The 22,718-nt window shown below is 44.8% G+C and overlaps 1 non-coding gene across 1 annotated transcript; it reads left to right on the top strand.

Annotated features, from left to right (window-relative positions):
* Nucleotides 1-1,574: 1,574 nt before the first annotated feature.
* LOC110205224 (uncharacterized) lies at nt 1,575-6,824 on the top strand. Its single transcript, XR_013484706.1, has 3 exons — nt 1,575-1,900; nt 2,310-2,426; nt 6,577-6,824. It is a non-coding gene; the product is annotated as an uncharacterized LOC110205224 (transcript).
* The last annotated feature ends 15,894 nt before the right edge of the window (nt 6,825-22,718 follow it).

The following is a 22,718-nucleotide window of genomic DNA, read 5'->3' on the forward strand; positions in this document are numbered from 1 at the left end:
TGAAAGCATCTGTGGCATTGAGTGGAGTGAAGGTATAGGTCATAGGAATTGAGGAGGACGATGTTTAAAGGGAAGGAGAAGCTGTTTAACGGAGCTTACATATATATGCAAATATATATGTGTTTATATATATATACACACACACACACACACACACATATATGTACTAGTCCTCCAGCATCAAGGCTGGGGCTGGAGTTGAGAGGAATACTGTGATCCAGGAACTGAACTTTTAAAGAAAGGAGGCAGTTAGTTAACTGCCAGAGAATTTGGAAAGGATGAAATATCTTCTAGAACGAACCTCAAAGGAGAGGCTGCTGAGTGATGGTAAAAGGAGGATGTGGGAGTGGCAATACGGAGCAAGAAGTAAAACTACTCCTCCTGGACCAGTGTGTTTGGTATAATTATAAGAGAAGTTTCATCCATCCAGTACTGGAAGGGTGATCAGAGATGCCCTGTCTTTGGGGGTAAATTAGGTCTCTGAGTGGCAGGGCAATGCATGAGAAAAGCAGGAGAGGAGAGGCCCGAGATGAAGGGAAGCGTATAAATGATAAAATAGGATTCAAAACAACACAATGAAAGGTATAAGCAGAGCTGGATTGGGATTTAGGAGAGTTAGGGCTGAAGTGGATAGGAATAAAAAGGGGCAGAGGGGTTGCTTGAGACACTAGGAATTCAGTATCACTGGAAAGATAAGAATATTCAGGAAATTAGCTAGGTGGGGAAAGGGGAGGGAGAGATAAGGAAGAGACCCTAGAACCAAGCTACTCCTTGTTGGGGGGGGGTGTAGGAGGTGGAAAAGGGGCTCGGTGTGTAGGACTCGGGATCTGGTCCTGGGCCCGAGCAGGTTCCACAGATTACCGCCTTTCCCAGCGCCTGGAGGAAAGGCTGAGGTTTGCTGGACAGCAGAGTCTTTAGTCCGGCCCCACTCTGCCCTGGGAGTTTCCACTGCAACCGCACCCTGTTTGCATTAGAGCTTTTTCCTAGCACCACCGCAGCCGGGGGTATTTCCTGAACATTCCTCCCACCCCTATTCCCCCCCACTTTGAGATCCGGCCCCTGGGCCTGAGCCCCCACCCTTGCCCCCCAGCCAGCCCGCTTCCTCCCATACACCCCAGGGGCTTTCCGCTAGCCAGAGGAATACGTGTTCTATTTTTAAATCTCGGTACTCCTTCATGACCTACCCCCTCCCCACTGGACCCCTGAGGGAGTGACGGACTGATTATGGGAGGGTCGTGGAGGTGGAGGGGGTGGGGGGAACGGGCGACGGTAACTAGGTGAGGGAGCTAGTGGCGAGACAAGATTCTCTGAAGGGGCGGGCACCGGAGGTCGGGGTGAGGAGAGGGATAGGAAAACACGAACACAGTTTAAAATAAAAACTCTCGACCCCAAGGGAAAAGGTACAGAGATTAAGGGGTTAAAGCCTAGTTCCAGGGGCAAAGAAGGCGTGGGACTGCAGGTGGGATTACTTGGAGCGAAGGAAAAGGGGTAAAGTGGAGGGCGGGGGCGCTGTTGTTTGCAGGAAGCCCTGGCTCCACTTGGGAGGCTTATTCATTTCTTTTTAAGCGGCTGTTTATTCCCTGGCCTGGAAGGCCTAGAAGCTTTCTTTGAGGCTATCCTTTAGTCTGTCCCCTATCCTCCCCTCTATCTCCCTCCCCGCCGCTACGCGATGACCAAGAGTGGAGTAGGCGTAGCTGTCTGTAACTGGGCGGGGAAAGGGCTCAGCCCAGGCGCAGGTGGCCGCTGATCCTTCCTTACTAGGTTAGGGCTGGGCGCAAGGCTGAGGAAGCGGGGAGGAGAAGAATGAGAATCCGAGTCGGCGAGGTTGGAGTCTCCTAGGACAGACAGGACCTTGGATGGTCAAAAGTTGGCTGAGGATGAGAGAGCCTGGAGCAGTGAGGTGGGAGCCACTTGGAAGTGAGGGTCAATGGATAAGGTCCGCCTACGAAACCGCTAGGGTCTCTGTCGCTTAAAGATGGGGACTGGGGGGGAGGCACCCCTGTGTAGGGCGCTCTGTGCTTCCGGAGGCCATGGCTCCGCAGATCAAAGCCAGACTCGCTCCCAGACGGCTTGGCCCCTGTGGTCACTTCCCCAGCTCCCACACAGGCAGAGAGCAGGTGGCCCCAAACGATCAGGGAGGTGGGGTGTGGTCAGAGCAGCCTAGCACGCAACCTCCCCCAAGCTGGGCCCCAATTCACCTCCACCACCATCACACTCTCCCACCCCACCCCCCGGAAAAAAAAATCCTATCGGCTTCAAAGGAAGCTCAGTTTGGGCAATGAGCGCCTGGATTTTTTCTCTTTGTATAGGGATGGCAGTCAGGCAGCAGAAGAAAAAAGGGAGAAGCTTATGGTGGCCAATGTTAGTAGGTCTCTCAAGATATTGGGCCTATTCCCTCTCCCAGCCATCCTGAGTGGGCTGAAATGGTAAGCCTCAAACACTACCGAAGAAGCAATGCATCACAGTGGAAAGAGCTGGGGATTTGAATTTAAATCAGTGCTCTGCGGTTTGCTAGCAGTGTATTGTTGAGTCGTTCAATCTAGTCAGACCCTTCCTAACCCCTGTGGGATTTTCTTGGAGGGGTTTGTCATTTCCTTTTCCAGTTGTCCCCATTTTACAGTTGAGGAAACTGAGGTAGAGGTCACGTATCTTGCCCAGGGTCACATAGCTAGTGAGTATCTGAGGCTGGATTTGAACTCAGGTCTTCTAGACTTTAGGCCCAGCACTTTATCCACAATCCACTTGCCTTTGCTAGCTCTGGGAACTTGGGCAAATCACTTAACCTCTCTGAGGGATCAGAGAGGAAACAAAAGCTGAGAGAGACTGGTTGACTTGTCCAAGGTCACACAGCTAACATGTGCTAGAGCTATTATTTTAATTCAGATCCCCAAATTCCCCGAATTTAAATCCATTGTTGTTTTCCTTGCACCATACTGCTCCTTCTTTGCATTTGAGACTTTCCATCTGAGCCCACCCAGAAGGCTGTGGGGGGAGGAGGAGAGGGAGAGGGATTTCCTTCCCTTTTACGGATGAAGGAGTTAGACTAGATGACCTCTAGTCATGAGAGATGAGAGTCCTTCTGATCTTCAATCAGTGATCTTACGACCATTACAACCAAATAGCAAAGCCAGCTCTGGCCTCAACTAGCCTGGCCGTACAAGGACCCTCAGTGACACATCCTTGAAGAGCCACTTTTAGATGATGGGATGGGGTGAAAGGGATAGGAACAAGCTGTATGTACGGTATCATAGTGTGTGTGTGTGTGTGTGTGTGTGTGTGTGTGTGTGTGTGTGTGTGCGCGTGCTTGCCTGTACATGATGTCATATGTACAACATTGTTTGCAAAACAATATGTCTATCTCATCACCTTGGACACTGGTCACTCTAGAGTTTCCAATCACCATACAGGGCAGCCTGGTGGTGCAGTGGATAGAGCACTGGCCCTGAAGTCAGGAGGAGTTCAAATCCGGCCTCAGACCAAAACACTTAACACTTACTAGCTGTGTGACCCCGGGCAAGTCACTTGATACCAATTGCCTAAAAAGAAAAAAAAAGAAAGAAAAGAGGGATTTGGGGAGGGATCATAATACTTGGCTCTAGAGTGGAGGACATGGGGTTCAAATCCCAACTCTGAAACTTAATACCTGTGACCTTGGACAAGTCATTGAGTCTCCTCAGGCCTTATCTGTAAAATTATTGGAGTTTGACTAGATGACTTCTAAGGTTTCTTCCAGTTCTAGATCTATTATTCTGTGAAATACTTATTTCCCTTGCTGGGGAGGAGCTCCAGATTATGCTCCCCCTCCCTTTCCCTCACCATCCTCCCAACCTTATTTTCTATTTCCCTACAGGAAGAAAGTTAAGGTGAGAATCACAGAAAAATAATCCTTTCTGAGTTTAGGAGTTGGGTCTTCCCATAGACCAAGCTTTCTGGTTGGGGGAGGGGGAAGGATTTTTCTTCTCCATCCTTTCTCACCAACCACCCCCCCTGCCCAGAACCAGAATGAGGATCATCTGATGGAGTGCTAGCTACAGGATTCTTCTAGCTTCTTGGCCTGTGGTCTGCTTCTTCCCCAAGTCTCATCTGGGGGATTGAGGACAGGGAGAGAGGGTGGCTGGGTTAGGGAGTAGTTCCAGGGAGGGCTGCAGCCAAACAGGCAAGGACTCTGGTTAAATTTGAGAACAGAGAGTGCCTGTGAGAGGAGCTGGGGAGGAAGTCTTCAATGAGGTCCCCTGGGGTCAGGACTGGGACAGTTGCTGTTTTTAATCCATGCAAGTGACTTAGAGAGAGTTGAGAGAACTATAACCTAGATCTGGGTAGAACTCAGGGGCAGGGAGGAGGGGAATAGGTAATGGGTGGAGTTGAGCATCCTTTCCTCAGCCACCCCAGACTCACTTTCCATCCTGCCTCCTCCCCATTCCCACTCCTCCCCCCCCCAGAGGAGCTGTTGAGCACAGGGGGAAAAAAGCCACATGTCCCTTGGATCTGAGGAGTTTGTGGGGTCTTTGATTTTAACCACACTTCTTTAATTCTATCTCTGCCTCTGTAGCTGTCCCTACCTTGATTTCTCCTAGTGTTTGGACTCTGTGATTTCCTCCATTTTCTAAATGGTTTCTCTCTCTCTCTTTCTCTCTCTCTCTCTCTCTCTCTCTCTCTCTCTCTCTCTCTCTCTCTCTCTGTCACACACACCACACACACACACACACACACACACACACACACACAATCTGAATGAATTTTCTGCTTAGGAAATCATGATTTTGGGGCTGTGCTACTTCCCTGCTAATCCTTGTGGCCGCCCTGATGGCACAAAATGAGTAAACCAACCCAGCAAACCCATGATGTGCAAACTCATGTCACCAGTATGCACAAGTATATTCATGTCTCTGTGAATGTATCTGTGTATTAATGTGTATGTGCTATCATCTGTGCATGCATATATGTGAATTCATAAGTGAGCAGATGCATCTCCGTGTATATATGAATGCATATGTTCACAGGTGAGCATGTATGTGAATTATTAGTATGCACGTGAGCCTGACTGGGATACATGGAGTATACTAGGGAACTGGAAAGAGTCTGGCCTCCGTGCATAGTCAGGGCAGCTGTTCAGAAAAGAGGGCAGCCTTCTGGACGAGACTTTGAGGCAGCTAAAGGCGACTGGAAATCAAAGAGTACCAACTCACCAGTATCTCTCCCCTTCCTATGCTCTGTGCCTTGTGTCCTAAGGAAAGGAGGTCTCGATATTCATCCACCCACCCCCAAACAAAGGAATACAAACATCCACAAATGTCAACAAACACAAACTAGCAAAACCATGCCCATCAACATACACAGACCTAAAACATACTCACACAATGTGGGTAGGGTGGGTTGAGGGGAGTGGTCGGGAAGAGAGAGACTTCTGGATTTGAATGCCCTTCCCTTAATGTCTGAATAGAGAGCAGTTCTTGCTCCCTCCACCCCATTCCCCTTATGCTAGTGTCTGTGAGCTAAATGGAGAAAGGAAATTAGAATAAGAACTCCTCAATCTCAGTCTCCGCCCTTACCCACATCTCCTTTGGCTTTGGCTTTGTACATAGCAGATCTGTGAGTGTCCAAGTCCAACGCATGTATGGATAATGATGATCATAATAACAAGTGACATTTACATCATGCTTAAAATTTTTAAAGGGCCTTATATACATTATCTCATGGAGAGGAAAGGGCCTTGCAGACATCAAGTATTCAAATCTTCCTGTAATCTCAGTGATTCAGAAGTTCACTCCAAAGATGTAGATCACAATACCTGCCCATCCTGTGGGATTGTCATCCATGATCTCTCAAAAGTTCACCATAGGGAATCCACCCAAAATGCTGGAAGCCTTCCTCACTTTCTCCTGAGGGTACCGATGTAGCACTCTGATTGCCTGTAGGTCATCTCTCCCCATATGACTAGCCCATCTTCTCTTTTCGACATACAAGTCCTTGATGACAGCTTTTAGCCCTGTTTTCTTCTTTAGATTTCCTCATGGGATGTAGATTGCAACCTGCTCACACAACCACCATATGCATTTTCATCATTCACTCTGTGATGCTCATGTTTAATACTTGAGTGACAGTGTTGTTCCAGGACTTGCCACAGTACAGCAATACTAGCAAAATGTTTGTATTGAAAAGATGAGCCTTTGTTGTTATGGGAAGCTTAGGGTCATTAAAAGTGCTTTGCAATTTCAAAAAAAAAAATCCAGCCCACTTTTTCTTCTCTCCTTTTCAAATCTAAGATGAGCTCACTAGTCTATTGTCTGTCCTAGATATACCTCTATAGGGTATCCATTCAGATACACGTTGAAATCTGGGCAAAAGATATTCTTCATCATTTGACCTTTCATGTGTAGATGGACAGAAATGTCAGACTCAGGCCTTTCTGTTAAACTACCCATTGCAACCCAAACTCGATTGAAGTATAAGTTGGAATTGTCTAACAAAAATAAGTAAAAATGCAATACAACATAGATAATGTTAATCTGTGGTTTTCTGAATCAAGGCTGGCCTTTTGGGGATCCATTTTTAATTGGGTTTGATACTATTGATTAGGACAGTTACAGATCTCTTAGAGAAGCTTCTGTAATGTCTTGGGGCTTGATGCAGTCAGCACAAAGTCATCTGAAGGACTTCTGCAGCATCTGGAGGACTTCACCATTCGAAGGGAATCAGTCCTTCCCCAACCTCAGCTTTCTGATGAATCTCCTTCACCACAGCTCTTAATATTTTTAGTAGGCGTACATCTATGCCTCACCTAATGTTTATTGTCAGAGATAATAAAGATGTGGTCTATTGTTGAATAGTATTTGCAAAAGCCTGGTTTTCCTCTACTAATATACTCATCAAGGATGCCCTCCCAATTTGATTATAGATGACCCTCAAAAAGATTTTGTATAGATGATAAGGTAGGTATATAGGTCATACTGTGATCCAGGATCACATACTGGATACACAGTATGTTAATGGAGTTGTGGTCACCTTTTTTTCTCAATATCAATAAGGTCCTGGGTGGTGGTGGTTTTTAATGCTTTTGGTATCTGCTTCTCCTTTAAATACCATGTGTATCAGCAAACATTAATGTACCATATAAACAGGCATTATTATTGCCCTATTATTTGATCTTTATAATAATCGCACGAGACACTAATATAGGTACACTATTCCCATTTTTTCAGGTAAGAAAACTGAGTTTCAGAGTCCCATGACATTCCCATGGTCACCCAGCTAGTAAAGGTCAGAAGCAAGATTCAAACCCAGGTCAAGGTGTTTGCTTTTTCCACTATCCTTAGCCAAAGCATCAGATGGGAGCTTCGAGTTTCTACAAGAAAGGATGAATTTTGTTCCTGTTCCTTAAATATGGAATCTAATCTTGTGTCTTGGGATCAGTGGCAGAAACTCAAAGGTTAGAGGGAGTTGGAAGAGCATTTTGGTGTGAAGGAAATACTTTAAAATACTATGAATTGTGTAGAGAATCCCTTTGCCCTCCTACCATTCTAGGAACTCATCCCTATCCATCACAACTCTCTCCCTCCACTCCCAACAGTCTATCTCCTCCTTTGCCCCTTCTGTTCCATTGGCTGGGCCATCTCCAGTTGTCTTGATCCGTATCTGGCTCTGGAGGAGAAAGGTTACTTTGTACAGCCTTCTCTCACTTAAATTCAATTCACTTGCAAGTCATGGCATCATCTTGTCATGGTCCTCTTTGAGAACAGAGAACAAACCACAATCTGTTCCATTGCCTTCTATAATCTCTGCTCTGCTGTTAACCAACTCCCTTTCATCTTAGATCTTTTCTTCATGTATGTGTTTTTATTATAAAAAACTATTAAAATCAAATAAATATACAAAATAGGGAGTAAAATCTTAAATGAAACTCTGACATTTAATAAGGTAGAATCCAGGAAATCAATAAATAACAAATGGGCAAAGGCAATGTTTTTTGTAGTGTGTTTCCTTCCAGGTTAATTCAAAGTTCCACTATCTCTGGCTCTAATTTCTTTTTTTGCTTTTAAAAAATATAGCTGTGCTATTGGTGGAGCTGTGAGTTGTTCTAGCCATACTGGAAGGCAATTTAGAATTATTCTTTTTTTTAAAAAAGTGACTAAAGTGTCTGTATTCATTGACCAGGAGAACCCACTGCTAACCCCTAAGAAGTCAAAAACAGAAAGAAAAGTTCCAAATACAACAAAATATTCATAGTAGCACTTTTTGGGCTATCAAAGAACTAGAAACAAATAGATGTCCATTGATTGGTGATTAATACATGAATGTAATTTCAGTGCAAGTATGCAATGGAATGTTTTTGTATCATTGTCTTCCCAGTCACCAAGGCTTAGAACCTAGATGAGAAAGAGTGAAATGTCAAGGATGGCATCTACGTTGTAAGCCTAGCTGACCGGGAAGACAATGATACTCTCCATTGTAATAAAGAAGTTAGGAAGAGGGGGAGATTTTTGGGGAAAGATAAATTAGTTTAGTTGTTGAGTTCACATATTGAGTTTAAGATGTCTGCAGGATATCCAGTTTGAGATACCACTAGGCAGTTGGAGATGTGACACTGGAGATCTCAGCAGAGAGGTTTGTGATGGATAAACAGATTTGAGAATCATCAATATACAGATGACAGCTGAATCCATGGGAGCTGATGAGATCACCAAATAAAATAATGTAGAAGATGAAGAGAAGAAGGCCAGAATAGAGCCCTATTGGGCACCTTCTATAGCAGGTGTGATCTGGTAAAAAAAAAATCCAGTAAAGGAAATAGAGGAATGGTCAGATAGGTAGGAGGAGAACCAAGAGAAAATAGTGTTCTAAAAACCTAGAAAGAAAAATCAAGGAAAAGAATGTGATCCACAATGTCAAAGGCTGCGAAGAGGTCAAGAAGGATGACGACTGAGGAAGGGCCATTGGCTTTGTCAGTTAAGAGATCACTAGAAATTTTGGAGAGGGCAATTTCAGCTGAATAATGAGGTCAGAAGCCAGACTGTAGAGAGTTAAGGAAAGAATGAGAGGAAAGAAAGTAGAGAAACCTATTGTAGGCAGCCTTGTCAAGGAATTTAGCTAGAAAATGGAGAAGATGGGGCAATAGCTAGTGTGGATGGATGGAGCAAATGAGGGTTTGGTTTTTTTTTCCATAATGGAGGAGACATTGGCAAACTTGTAGGCAGCTGGGAACCAGCCAGTAGACAGGGAGAGATTGAAGGTAAGTGAGAGAGTGGGGATGATAGAAGGGAAAATTTGCTGAAGAATATGGGATGGAATGGGATCACTTATACATATAATAAATTGGGTTAGGCTTGGCAAGGAAAAATGCCACCTCTTTATGTGAAACAAGAGTGAAGGAGGAGAGAGTGACAGAGGATATTATAGTGATATGAGATGAAGGGAGAACAGATAACTAATGGTGAATGCCTTCAATATTTTCAGTGAAGTATGAGGCACTTCCCCTCTCAGCAAACACATTCATCTAAGAGAATGAAAAAATAAACACAAAAAAGAGGTGCCACATGCTCATGGACACATGGCAACCAGATAGGAGATAGTTTAGCTACTCTTCCTCCGAATTCAATAACTCATAGCAGCTTTACCTCATCCCATCTAGAAGAGAAAGAAGCAAAAAGACTTTCAGATGAGAAGGTCACTCCTCTTGTATGGATATACAGTTCTGGTTCAGCAACTGAGTCCTCTATCCTTCTAGATACTCAGAAAACCAGAATATTCTTCATCATCATGCAGTACCAATCACTCATGAGCAAAAGTATCATTACACTAGATCTCTGGGCCACATACTGACTTAGAAAACCAAAAGTAACGAGACCTGTTATATTGTATTTTTATTTATTTTGTCAAACATTTCCCAATTACATTTTAATCTGGTTCTGCTGTACTAGGGAATGTTGTAATCCTAATGTTGAACAACAGGCTCCAGGTTTAACACCTCTGATCCAGTCCAACCCGCTCATTTTCTAGATGAGGAAACTGAACTGTTAACTGACTTGCCCAAGATCACACAGGTGTTATGAGGTACATCTGAGATGATCTAGCTTAACCTATACCTGAACACCAGAATCACTGAGTTGGTCAGTTAACATTTTAGTTGGTGATATGCAAAATGGGTGTAATAAATAGTACCTATCTTCTGGAATTGTTGTGAGAATATAATTATATAATATTTTTAAATACTTTGCAAACCCTGAAGCACTATACTAGTGCTATAACAACTATATGAATGCTATTAAAATATTGTTTAAAAGCCATTATTATAAAATTTTTCTCTCAATTTCCACCTACTTTTCCTAGTTCTGCCCTTAGGGACCCATCAGAAGGAATGGAACTCTTCTTTCAAATACACGAAGTTGTAACTAATGGATAGTCACCACATTCTTCCTTGGTTTTCTCTTCTCTAGGATAAATATTTCTAGTTCCTTCATCTGATAATAAAGTATGATCTCCCTTCTCTTTACCATCCTGGGGAACTTTTTTTAGACGTCTCCATCATGAGAGTAGGCAAGTGAAGAGAAATCAAGCATAGAAATCATTCTTTGCTATAGGCATCAGGAGCTATCAGGAGCTTTCCTCTCCCCGGAAATCAACTTTTGATGGAAATCAGTTCAATCCCTAAGTTGGGCTGATCAACAAAAAACACAGCTTCTGGGCGAATATAATGGACTTAGTCCATTCCCTACCTCCAGGAAACAGCACATCACCAAAAGGGGCTATGTGCTGAATCTCTACCCCTTCGTCTGCTAAATCTACATCCGTATCCCGGTTCCCAATCTCACATAGTTGTTAAGTTCTTGCCGAAGTGGAACTATCCTGTCAAGGGAGAAGATCTTGGTTAATATTCTGGTTTAGCAAACAGTTCGGTACTTGCTATATGCTTGATACTGCCTGGGAAGACTGACTGACCGAGGCTTGACTTAAGGCTTTGGAAAGAGCAGTGCTCCAGAGTTGCTATGGTCCTAACCTGGCAGGTTGCGCTGAGAGTGAGGCATGGTGAAGTGTTGTGGGATACGGGTTTGGGTCGGCGTCCCAGTACCAGAAAGCAGGATTAAGGCCTTTCAACTAAGTGAAAGTCCAAGTGAAACCTTCACAAACTATCGCTCCGTGTTGTTGTCTCTGCTTTTGAACCTGGAATCCTGAATTTTCTATTTATTTCCTTCCCTCCTCCCTACCCCAGACTCTGTCTCACACACATTCACATCCCTCTCCCAGTTTCCTGGGTCCTGGACCCCGGCTTAAAGTGGTGGAAGTGTCAGACTCTGGGGAAGAGAAAACCGAGGCAGACGAAGGGGAAAAGACGCTTCATGCTTTTACCAAAAACTGTCTTTCCCCTACCCCTACCTAGCCCCAGATGCTACTTGCGCAGACAAGCGGTCGTGGACCAGCCCCCTTTGGCGAGGTTGTGACCCAGCCCGAGTGTGCGAGAACTTGGCCTGAGGGAAATCCAGGACGAACTTTTTGTCTGACCATCTCACATCATCAGATCCAGGACTTAACCACTCAGGTAGCCATCCTCCGAGCTGTAGGGAAGGGAAAGCCTGGACTGGATCTCCTGAACTTGTGGAATGGCTTCTGCATCTGGATTTGAAACCTCGTGGCAGGAGGTGTGTTCGGCTCTCATAGGCCAGATCCAGCCTCTCTTTTCTTGTATAGCCCAGCTGTCCCTTATCCTCCCCCTTCTCTCACTCCCCTTCTCAGCCGGGTGCTCACCCTGCCTGGAGTGACCCTGCTTGTATGGCTAGGTGGTGATTGATCTGTGACCCTTGAGCCAGGGGTGACCTTTGTGCTTGGGGCAGCTGTGAAGGGGGGTGAGGGGTGGGAATCAGTAGTTCTCAAAACACCAAGTAGGGGAGAGCAAATCCCTAGGGTGAGGGAAAGCCAGGGAACAGGACCAGGAACATCCTGCTTACAGGGAGGCAAGAGGGAGAAAGCAGAGATAAGTAGTCAGGCATGACCAGAACTTAGAAGCTTCTCTGCTTCTCTTCCCACCCCTCCATAGATAGCCAAGCCAACCTGTTTCCTTTCTCATGGCCAGGCCAGTCTGCCTTTGCTCACCTTAGATTCCCAGGATCAATGGGTTCTAGGAAGCTCAGTGAGTGAGAAGCCTCACCAGGGACTACCCTGTGAGATTCTAAGCATGGCAGCTAGGTAACCCCTGGTATATTCTAGGTTCTCTGTAGAACCCAGCACCAGCATTTCTATATGTTGCTGTTGAGGGACAATGTAATATGTTAAAAAGAATTGGGAGACTTGGGTTCTAATCCTGCCTCCAGACTCCACTAGCTGTGTGACCATGGGCAAGTCACTTAACTTCTCTGGATCTGAGTTTTGTCATCTGTTAAATGGAGATAATTATGCTTGAAGCTGCTACTACCTCACAGAGTTGTTGTGAGGCTCAAAGATAAAACAGAAAAGATACATTATATCATCACAAGTCACAATGATATCTACATTAATTCAATTCAATAGCTTTTATTAAGCACCTACTATGTCCCTGGTTGTAAAATGAGCTGGAGAAGGAAATGGCAAACCACTCCAGTACCTTTGCCAAGAAAACCCCAAATGGGGTCTCGAAAAGTCAGGTATGACTGAAACAATTGAATAACAACAAGTGGCTGGCACAGTACTAGGCCATGTTAAAAAGAAACTGGGAAGCTTCTCTAAAGGAAAATGATTGAGGGGGGAATTGAAAGGGAAAAGATCAATAATCAATGCCATGAGTGCTTTGCTCTATATTGGCTTACTAATCTTTTACCTGCTATAATCATTAGGATAAAAATAACTGTGTGATTTATAGTAAAAATATGGTTCCAGGTAAAAAAACTTGTGTGTAACCAAACTATGATATAGTCCCAGGGAAATTCCTGTGTTAGTTAACCCTAGGAGTGCATCTAAACTATTATAAAGCATGGATCTTAAGTATGTGACCATCATAATCATACCTATATATTAATCTTTACATTAAAATGGTAAAGTAAGAAAGTCCTATAAAGGGCTAATTGAGACATCATGGAAAGTATAAAGTTAGGACATCACAAAGTTAGGACATAGTGACCTGCAAAATGCAATTTTGCATGAATCAGCTTCTAGAGGACTTTGTTGCTCCATCCATGAATGAAGAGACCTATTAATAACACTGAATCCTGTATCTTGGGTCTCAGACCGTACTGGGCAGACTGTAGACCCCACCTTTGTTTCTCTTAATAAAGGTTGGTTTCTTTGCCTGGAGAAGCTTTCCAGTTTCTTTTTTACAGTCATGAGGGAATACAAAGACCAAAATTAAAACAATCCCTGACCTTAAAGAGCTTTGGGGGAAGTGTGGGAAGGGAAGAAGTAACAGAGATGTTAGTACAAAATCTGGACAGTGTAAATTTGGAGTGCAGGGGAGAAAACTACTGGCCCTCACCACTCCATTTCCCACTTTAAATCATACCTTCTCTTCCACATCAGTGCCTACTCACGGGCTACCCACGGGCTCTGCTAGATACCTGAGATAATTCACCTAAAGCTCTATAAGATACAGTGAGTCTATAAATGTCACATCTCTTGAGCTGGTTCTACTGTTTCCAGATCTACTGTAGCTCTTGGAGTCTTGAGTGTGTATGGTAAAGGGCTGAGAGCCCTCAATATCAGTGTCCTAAAAGGACTAGGTGGGTTGTGAAGGGAGCTGGCCTCTCATAAGCAGTGCAAAGCACTATTGCTCTCTCTCTCTCTCTCTCTCTCTCTCTCTCTCTCTCTCTCTCTCTCTCTCTCTCTCTCTCTCTCTCTCTCTCTCTCTCTCTCTCTCTCCCTCCCTGTAATGGGAGGAGGGTGTGGTGATAGTGGTAGGGGAGGGTAGGAATGGGACAGGAGGATGATGGAGGCAGCATTTCTAGGCTTTTCCAGTGTGTGATAAGCTATCTTTGAATGAAATGAGGGAATAGATAGCTGGAATCTCATCCTTTTCCTTAGAGGATGGAACTAGGGAACAGTGCAGTCTGCATGAAGGAGAGAAATTGGGTTAGCAGGAGGAAGACCATGGTTATCTCTTTTCTTCAAAGCAAGGTTATGCAGAATGTGTGGTCAGTATAGCCATTTGCCAAATACGGGTTTTTAACATGTGGAGGAAGGTTTATTCTTAGCCTGGAACTACTTGGTAGGAACAGTTACCAACTATCCTTGAATGAAATGAGGGAATAGACAATGAAAATCTCATCGGATGGAACTGAGAGAGGAGGGAGGGTCAGTGTGTATGAGGGAGAGATTGGATTAGCAGGAGGAGAGCTGAGCCTCCATATTATCTCTTGTCCTCAAAGAAGGGTCATATATAAGGTGTGGTCAGTATAGCCATTCACTAAATACAGGGCAGGTTGAGACCTGAGGTTGGAGGGCTTTTAACATGTGGGTAAAGGTTTATTCTTAGCTCAGAACTACTTGGTAGGAGCTGTTTCCAGCTTTCAGTTTCCTCAGTCTCTAGGGTGGAGGTAAGAACCAATTACATATGCATGTGCTCAGTCCTGGCCTAAACTCAGATGCCCCTAGGCTCAGCCCTACCTGAAACAATCTGCTCTGGACCCTGGCTCTGTTCAGGGGCCATAGTGTGTCCCTAGGTTCACCTTCAGGCTAGCAAGGAAATGAAGTTAAGCTCATTTCGGGGGTAAAGGGAGACAAAGGAAGAGATGGAGGTAAACATAACATGAGCTGCACAGGAAGCCAGGCGTTGGCGGTAACCATCCCTCCCCCTGAACCCCCGACTCCCTGGCTGCTCAGCTGTCCTCAGGGCTCTGGGTATTCTCTTCCATACCAGATGTTCAGCAGCTGTCTTGGCCATTTCCTCCCCCTCCTGCCTGACCCCAGCATCCGCCAGGAAGTTCTCCCCTGCCTGTCCTCAGGCACTGACCCTGTTCCCCACCTTTCCTCCCTCCGCACCCCATTTCCTGCGCTGAATTGTTTGCGCAAAGGAAACCTTGCTTCTCGCTCATCTCTTCATCCCTGTCCCTATCTCCCACGGATTCTAAGCCTGTCTCCCCTTCTCCTTCCTCTCAGCCTTGCCCTGCCTTCAGGCGTGGCCCTTACCTCTCCATCTCAGCTCTAAGCAATGCATCCTTCTCTCCCTTTTCCACCCTTCCTCTCTCCCCCCTCCCACTTCGCTCCTGCCAACTTGCTCAGCTTCCCTCCCTCTCTGTCCTCTGGGGCTCAGACTACCCATGTGGTCTGCTCAACCCACGGACAGAACCTTATTCTTTGTTCTCAGGAGGTAGTTGGACGCGGGGCTTCTCTCTCCAGAGGAGACCCTAGCGTAAGGAATCCTCCCCCACATATGATCCAAGATCTCCCCCATCCACCCTGGGGAAGACCCCATCTCCTAGCTCTCCCCCACCCTCTCCACAGGCCTCTTTAGCTCTCCTTTCTTTATTTAGCTTCTTCCTCTCACAGGCTTTGCTGGGCTCAGGGCGGAATAAATCACTCAGCTCCCTGGAGGCCACTGAGAACACAGGCCAGGGAAGGGAGAGGTCTCTCCTGGCAGCTTGCAGAGGCCTGGAGGAGCTCAGCTGCAGTGGCTGCTCTGGGGGAGGGATCAGAGCTGGCTTGACGACCCTGAGGGCTAGTGGGGCTGAGGTCAGAGGCCACAGAGCTTCAGAATAAGAAGGGAGAGTTGAGGGGGTGGGGGCAAGGGGTTGGTGGGAGCTCAGATATCTCTTGGGGGCTGGTATTGAGGGATAGAATGCGGTGGGAGGATTGTGAAGTCTGAAGGAAGAAAAGGGGTGGTCTCTTAAGATCTGATTAACAGGGAGATATGTACCTCTCCTCCCTGCCCCCCTTTCTAAAGCTTTCCTGAGCAGATGGGGGTGGGAGGGGGCAGGAGGTCACAGTGGTTGCATCTGGTCCTGGCTGGAGGGGGGCTGCTCAGAAGTGGACTAATGGAGGGGTAGCTCCTTTCCTGTCACATGCTTTCCTGTCTCATAGCAAAGCTGGCGACTCTGGGGCAGTGACTTTTCCCAAGGGGAAGGGTGGGGGACAAGCCAGACACAAGGCAAAGAAGCAGGGCCCTAAGGGGTGGGGGTGAGGAGAGATTTAACCTTTGCTCCCTCTGGATCTGTCTCTGATGTGGGCTCTGGGCTCTGGGCTCTGGCTGACAACTCTATCTTTCAAATGTTTCCCATGGACTGGGCCATTTAGTCTCTTGATGCCAGGGGTGGGTCCCACTCTAGAAAAACCCAATATGACAAATTGTGTTTTTATAAGAGCGATAAATCACCATTAGGGAAGGATTCAATGTCCATAATCAGCTTTCCTGGTATATTCAAAATATGATTTGATATGCACAAATTTGATTTGTACATAAACTTTTCAGGAATCCATCTACTGTATAAAACAAGGTCCTTCTCTTTAGATGAGATGCTCTTTCTTGTCTCCTCCTTATAGAAAACCTAGGTTGAAGAAACATGACTGTAGGCTAGAGATTTAGGGCACTATTGCCTCCTACAATGGGAAATCCACCCCAACCACCCCAAGACCCTCTTCCACATGCAGGTAGGATGAGTGTTCTCTTGACTCCAGGCATTTTCAGTAGCTGTCCCCCCTACCTGAATAGTCTCCCTCCTCATCTCTGTCCCCTGACTTCTCTGGGTTCCTTCAGTCCCAGCTAAAATCCTATCTTTTGCAGGAAGCCTCTCCCAATCTACCTTAATTCTAGTTAGTGTCTTTTCTCTGTTGATTATTTCCAATTTATCTAGTATATCTTGTTTGTACACAGCTAATTGCATATTGTCTTCCCCGTTAGACTGTGAACTCTCTACAGCAAGGACTGTATCCCCAGTGCTTAGCACAGTTCCTGGTATATAACAGGAGCTTAAAAATGTTTGATTGACTAATTCCTAGTCCTTGCTTTTTCCTCTCCTGAGAAAAAGCCTACAGGATAGGCTCCCACCCTCTGTCCTTCAAGGGTCTGTTTGTCCCTTCAGAATTCCATCCTTGGATTAAAATTCCATCCTAGGGTTTCTGAGACACCCTCCCCCAAGTTTTGAGACTGAAAGTAGCACACACACAAAAAAAAGAAGAGGCACCAAGTGGTAACCCAGATTTCCCTCCATATCCTCTTCCCCCTGTCCCAAAATGTCCATTTCTCACCTATAACTATGTTGGCTTCCTTCCCTACCTCATGGAGAGACAAGTCGCAATATAAATTTCAGCAAAACGTTGCCCACTAAGAGGCAGCTCAGCTCATTCCTTGCCTATCCTCCCAGCTTCTAGTCCCACTGCTGAGGCCCCTCATCATTCACTGGCCTTTGCCCTGTCACCCAATGAGTTCTGCAGAGAAGAGGTCAGCTCAGATCTCCAAGGTCCCACATCAAATTCACATGGAGGAAGAAGAGAAAGCCGATGAGAAGAGGCAGCCTGTCTATCCAGTATCTTACTGAATGAGACAGCTCTTCATGAGAAAGCTGCATGTTCTGTTACTTAGCCCATGCTCTGATCACAATCTCTTTATTTCTCCTTTGCCCTTCCTAAATCTGTGCTTTATCTTCATTGCACTTCTATTGGCTGCATCCCTCCTTGTTCTCTCTGCCCCTCTCTATTATTGTCCCTACTTTGTCCTTGATTTCACCTCTTCTCACTCTTGACCTTGTACATCTTTCACTCTTGACTCTCTTGTTGACCTATCACAATTTTCTCTGTGCCCATTTTCAACCTTAAACCGCTCCTGGCATTTGTCTTCTCTCTTTGTATTCCTGGGCTGCTGAACTGCTGTGGAGGAAGTCATACCACTGTGAAAGCTACGTCCACTAAAAAATTAATGCCGTCTAATTTCAACTTGGCCCTCACTGGGGCACAATTTTTTTTTCTTCTTCCTTGATCTATCCCACTTGTCTCAGTACCTATTCCAAAGCTCTTTGTTGCTCAGTGCCTCTTCCACGCCTTTTAGTGTAAGTCTCTGTCTCCTACTTTGAGAGAAAGTAGAGGGGGAAAGAGAGGACAGAAAAGAGAGAGCAATAATAAGGTAAGCTTCTGGAATAAGATGGAGGGCACAAATAGAAGTTAGGCACTTTAGAATTACTTTCTAAAATCTAATTAATAGGAAGGATACCAGTGGGGTCTAATGAGCAACAATAACAAAAGCCTAAACCCTTGGGGTTTCCCCCAGGACCCTGAGAAATAAGTAGTCAGCTGACTCTCTGGGAACATAAAGCCAAAGTCTGAGTACAGATTGAGGAAATGGCTCCAGAGGAGGTAGGACATTAGACAATCATGCACCACCAACTAACTTCTTGCAGTGTGTCTCTCCTGGATGTTATGTGGGCATATCCAAAACTGAATCATCATTCTTCACCTTAAACCTGACCTCCTCCAAACTCCCCTATTTCTGTTGTCACCCAGATTCACAACTTCAAAGTCATCTTTCAATCTTTCCTCTCCCTGATCTCCATATCCATTCAATGATGAAGACTTCCCAGATCTGTTTCCACATGTCTCGCTGGCATCTGTCTTCTTTTCTCTGTTCATTACCCTGGTTCAGGCCCTATCACTTCTTACCTGGACTCCAGTAATAACCGGCTGGCATACCTGATGTGAATCTTTACCCTAACCAATCCATCTTCCATGCAGCTGCCAAAATAATCTCCCCAAGGCAAAGGTTCCCCCACAGGAAAAAAAAAACCTTCAGTAGCTTCTCCATTGCCTTTGTTCAGTTGTGTCCAACTCTTGTGGCAAAGATACTGGAATAGTTTGCCATTTCCTTCTCCAGTTCATTTTCAAGATGAGGAAACTGAGGCAAACAGGGTTAAATGACTTGCCCAGGGTCACACAGCTAGTAAGTGTCTGAGGCCAGATTTGAAGTCAGGTCTTCTGACTCCAGGGCCCACACACTATCCATTTCACCACCTGGCTACCTGCCCCATGTTGCCTACAAATACAAGCTCCTTAGCCTTGTCATTTAAGGCGTTCTACAAATAGGCTGCCACCTACATTTCCTATTCCCTTCCATGAAGTCTATACTTCAAAGTATATTATTATTATTGTAACAGTAACTCCATCTCCCATCTCCAGGAATTTATACAAGCTATTATACATGCCTGGAATATACCACTTCCTCAACTCCTCTCAGAATCCTTTCCCTTAAAGGCTCAACTCATGAGCTACCTCCTTTATGAAGCCTTCCCTGATCCCTTTCCCCTATTCTCTTAATCCTTACCCTACTCTACCAATTGTCAATGTTCTCTGTCTCCTCAGTTTTGCTCATGCTGTACCTTTTCATATACATGTGGCCCTCCAGTAGAAAGTTCCCAGAAGATGAGGATTGTTTCTCTCCCCAGTGCCTGAAGTAGTGCCTTGCACATATATAGTAGGTGCGCAATAAATGGTTGCTAAATTGAATTGGTATGAAGGATCTGGGCATCTTTGGAAACATTTGTGGTGAACTGTTTGGTTTCATTTCTTTTCATGGTGATAGGAAGTACTGTCTGTGACAGTATGTAATGTGAGGTTTCCTGGCAGAGAGAGAGAATCAAAAGAAGTGAGTCATAGATGGGATTCTGTGGATAGAGTGCCAAAAGCCCACCAGACATTTCAAAGCTTCCTGATGGCTTGAGAGGCAGCAGGGTGTTGTTGAAAGAGGCTGGATTAGGAATTGGAGGACATGGTTTGAACCTCCGCTCTCCTTGCTGTGTGACTGAGTCTAAGCAAGTGATTTGCCCTTCCTAAAATATCTCAGATTGCTTATCTATTAAAAAAGGGGAGAATAATCAATGACTTCCATGACATCTTCCAATTTTAAGTCCTATGAATTAAACCAATTTTTTGCATGGAATGAATGATTGGACTGTGGCCAAGGTGCTCTGCTGGGGAGGAACCCAAGTTCAGGATATTTGGGAAATATATGTTGGAAACACCAATCCTGGTATTGTACCAAAGTCATCAAGAAGGCAACTTGGGTAACTTTCTTGTTAAACAATTTTAGTTATCTGTGTGTGATAGTATGGAGGCAATTTCTATAAAGATATGTGGCAAAAAGATGTTGAAAGAAAGGAAACTGGAGTCGAAAGTATCTCAATGAAGGAACAGGACTTTAAACATTCAGGCTGAAGGATCAGAGTGGTAGAATTTTGCTTTGACCAGGACAAGGCCAGGACACAGGGATTAAGATAAGAGTTTAGAATTTATGGAAAAGACTTAGCATCTACAGCCAACTTTTGCTTTGAGAGGGACATATTTGTTACCCCCTGAATCAGAAGGTCACGCCAAGGAATTTCTCAAATTGGTCATTTCCTAGCCTAAGCTACTTCATAACCCAGGTTGGTGGGAACTGCCTACCCATATGGCAAGGGTGGCTTACTGGTCACTTAAGCATCATTATGCCATTACAAGAATTCAAGGGAGACCCTGGATCCCTACTCCTTCATTAAAATTTCAGCCCAGAAGAGAAGGACATACCAGTAGGGGCAGGAGCTTTCCTGAAGCATTCATTCATTCATTCATTCATTCATTCATTTAACAAGTGTTTATAAAGCACCTATTATGTGCCAGGCACTGTGGAAGGTACAGACAAAACCCAAAATGGTCCCTGATCTGGAGTTGCTTATATTCTACTGGGAGAAAACAATATTTACACATGAAAATTCAACATAAAACAATTAGTATCATTTTAAGGTTTTCAAAGTGTTTTACATACAGTATCTCATTTAATCCTCACAGTAAGCCTGTGAGGGAGGTGGTGAAATTAAGCCTGAGAGAGAAGATCTGACTTGTACAGAGTCACAGGATTTAGCCACCTAGCTACGTCTATGCAAAGTAGACACAAAGTCACTTCTAGAGGGTTCAGGATAGACTTCGTTTAAGAAGTAGGATTTAAAGGAAGCTGGGTGGAGGTGAGGAGAGAGTGTACGGTTGGGGGGGGTGTAAGAAGGTGAGATGAGACAGTCATTGCAAAGGGAGATAGAATGTCTTGTACAGAGGAAAGAAAGCAGGTCAGTTTGTCTGAAACATAAAGTAGGTGAAGAAAAGCAGTGTATAATAAGCCTGGAAAGGTAGGCTTGGACCAGATCCTGAAGGACTTCAATGCCAAATAAAGGAAGTTTTCTGAGGTTTGGTTAGAAAAACCCTTTCTTGGCGAGAAGGCTAAAGAGAACTAACACCTTTGGGTGACCTTTGCTTTTGACCTCCTTGACTTTTGTTTGTTGATTTCCAGACCCTGTTGTTCAATTGTGTCTGATTCTTCATGATCCCATTTGGGGTTTTCATGGCAAAGACACTGGAATGGTTTGCCATTTCCTTCTCCAACTAATTTTACAGATGAGGAAACTGAGGCAAACAGGGTAAAGTGATTTGCCCAGGGTCACACAGCTAGCTGGTAAGTGTCTGAGATTGGATTTGAACTCAGGTCCTCCTGACTCCAAGGCTGGCACTCTATCCCTCTATCCACTTCACCACCTAGCTGCCTTTCCAGTCCCCAACACTCTCCCTTAATTAGAAATTGCTACAACTTCTTAGTGGCACCTCTCCCCAATCCCTTGCAGATTCAGCTTTCTGACTCAATCTATTATTTTACTTTCACTTTTTGACTCTTTTCCCCTCTGTCTAAGGACCTCCCCTTTGGGGAACTCAGCAGCTTCTTTAGCCCTCCCTATTCCCCATGCCTACTCCCCCAATCCTCAAGATTTTGGGAACATCCCTCAGGCAAAGAAGGTATATCTTCACCATTTATATTACTAATAACCAGCATTTATATACCTGCTTTAAGTATTACAAAACACTTTCTTCCTAATGACCACATCATCAACCTACTCAATAAACTCCAGTGGTTCTCTGTCATCTCCTGAATCAAATATAAAATCTTCTGTTTGGCATTCAAAGCCCTTCATAACCTAGACCCACCCCCTCCATTCCAGTCTTCTTGCACCCCATACCTCCCCCCAATTACTCTGATCCAGTGACACTGGTCTCTTTGCAGTTCCTCAAATAAGATACTTCCAAACCCAAGCATTTTCACTGGCTATCCCCCATGCCTGGAATGTTTTCACTCTTCATCTCTGATTCCTGGCTTTCCTGATTTCCTTCAGGTCCCACCTAAAATCTCACCTTCTATAGGAAGCATTTCTCGATTTCCCCCGATTGCAATGCTAGTGCCTTATCTCTGTTAATAATTTGCAGTTTTTCCTCTATACCTTGTTTATACATAGTTACTTGCATGTTGTGTCCAGTATTAGACAGACATTGTCTTTTACCTTTCTTTGTATCCTCAGTGCTTAGCACAGTGCCTGGCACATAATAGGCACTTAATGAATCTTTATTGACTTACTACTGAGGTAGGTAGAGCAAATATTATTCTCTCAATTTTTGAATGAGAAAACTGAAGCTTACTGATTATTGTACAGGTATTACACGTCCAATTCAAATCAAATTCTGACTCCAAATCTAAGGCTCATTCCACTCCAGGATTAGAGAAGTAAATTTTCTCAGGATATGCTCACTTACAGATAGATGCCTGTCTACTGGGGCAGGACAGAGTCTTTCCCTCTCCCAAAGATACTTGCCCTCCCTCTTAGGCTAATGTGCTCAGGGAAAGTGGGGAAGAAAAGGCTAAAGCTTGGAGCCAATGGGACAATGATGGATGCCAGCAAGGAAGGAGGAGTCCCTTGGCCTCTCTAGCCTCTCTGGATCTGTCTATCTTCCTTCCAGAGGCTCAGATATTCATGGGCGTAAAGGTGGGGGACAAG

Source organism: Phascolarctos cinereus, unplaced genomic scaffold, assembly GCF_003287225.1.
Source record: "Phascolarctos cinereus isolate Bilbo 61053 unplaced genomic scaffold, phaCin_HiC Scaffold_2;HRSCAF=192, whole genome shotgun sequence".
Lineage (NCBI taxonomy): Eukaryota > Metazoa > Chordata > Mammalia > Diprotodontia > Phascolarctidae > Phascolarctos > Phascolarctos cinereus.